Genomic DNA, 1,452 nt, shown 5'->3' with positions numbered 1-1,452 from the left:
GCTGATTAGCGAACGGACAACTCAGCGGAGAACTATAACGGAGCTTTGTGAAACGCGCCCCAGAACCGCAAAAAAACCAGCCGCAAATATTCACCGGTTTACAATATGCCACAGTCGACTTTGGCCAAACATTCAACTCCGTGCAGAGCACGGGTATTTGCTAGTGTTCATTAATATTATTACTACTAATTTATCATTATTTTATGTCTTATCAGCAACAAGCAACGCTGTCAGACTGTAATAGCTGCGGACGACGGCACGCACTATATGTATATGTATATATATATATATATGTATATGTATATATATATATATATATATATATATCCGCGAGGATGACGAGTGACGAGTGAACGAGGGCCGCTACGTGAGAGCAGGATTGACAGAGTGAGATGACGCGCGTCGTCGACGATAGAGTCGATTCGAGTGATTTGCTGTCGCTGCGAACATTTCACGTACACCGTCTAGTTATAGTTATCCGCCGCAGGCGAAACATCTAATTAGTGATAAAACTGAAGGGTGAGAGGGGAGAGCGAGAGACAGAGAGAGAAAGGGAGAGAGCAGAGAGAAAGAGGAAGAGAAAGAGTGAGAGAGAAGTAGAGAGAGGGCGAAAGCGAGGGCGAGAGAAAGAGAGAAATCGTTAGAGAGAGCGCGAGAGCGAGAGCGAGAGAAAAAGAGAAATCGTTAGAGAGAGTGCGAGCGCGCGCGAGAGAGAAATAATTAGAGAGAGAGATGGAGGAGAGGGCGCACAAAGAGAGTGAACCAAAAACGTATCGTGGGATTACTTTACCGTTAGTTTCGCATCAATTGTTATGAAAAAATTAAACCGATTTTAATTCATTTTTGTTTTGTTGAAAACCAAGTCGATATATTATTCTAAATATAGATACGCTTTACAGGAGATTAAGTACGCGCTTGGCTTTCCACATGGCGATATTGTAGTCGTCACGGGCACAGCATTGGTTTCTCTCTGCACACACGCCATGCGTAGGTAGGTATTCGACTAGAAAATGTGAAGAGGAATTTTTCCCCGTCTACGTACGTCATAGAATAGCCGTGCTTAATATAACATTGGCCGTGCAATCGTGTGTGTTCTTGTCCGGGTTGCCAGTAAAAAGACCCATTTCTTTGACTAGCAAGCATGCGATGTAAAGCCGGATTCGTTCTTATGTTAGTGAATTTTCGCGGTGCTCTGTGATCAATGCAAGGCTCTCCTGCGTCTACAGCTAAATCCGATTGGTTTTCTAAGCCAGGTACAGATTATTAAAAATCACGAAAGTGAACTATGGGGGCAACGGCGATATTGAGCCAATATATATATATATATATATATATAGAGAGAGAGAGAGAGGAGGTATATATATATATATATAGTATATATATATAGTAGTAATAGATAGCATAGATAGATAATAGAATAAATAGATAGATAGATAGATAGTATTTAATTTT

General features: G+C 41.2%; 1 protein-coding gene across 1 annotated transcript in view; it reads right to left on the bottom strand.

Annotated features, from left to right (window-relative positions):
- LOC106810084 (relaxin receptor 2-like) overlaps positions 1 to 1,452 on the bottom strand; it is a 36,782-nt gene that overhangs the window by 5,171 nt on the left and 30,159 nt on the right. The gene's annotated exons all lie outside the window — the stretch shown is intronic.

Source organism: Priapulus caudatus, unplaced genomic scaffold (genome assembly GCF_000485595.1).
Source record: "Priapulus caudatus unplaced genomic scaffold, Priapulus_caudatus-5.0.1 Scaffold409, whole genome shotgun sequence".
In the NCBI taxonomy this organism is placed as follows: Eukaryota; Metazoa; Priapulida; class Priapulimorpha; order Priapulimorphida; family Priapulidae; genus Priapulus; species Priapulus caudatus.
This window is presented reverse-complemented; position numbering and strand designations above follow the sequence as displayed.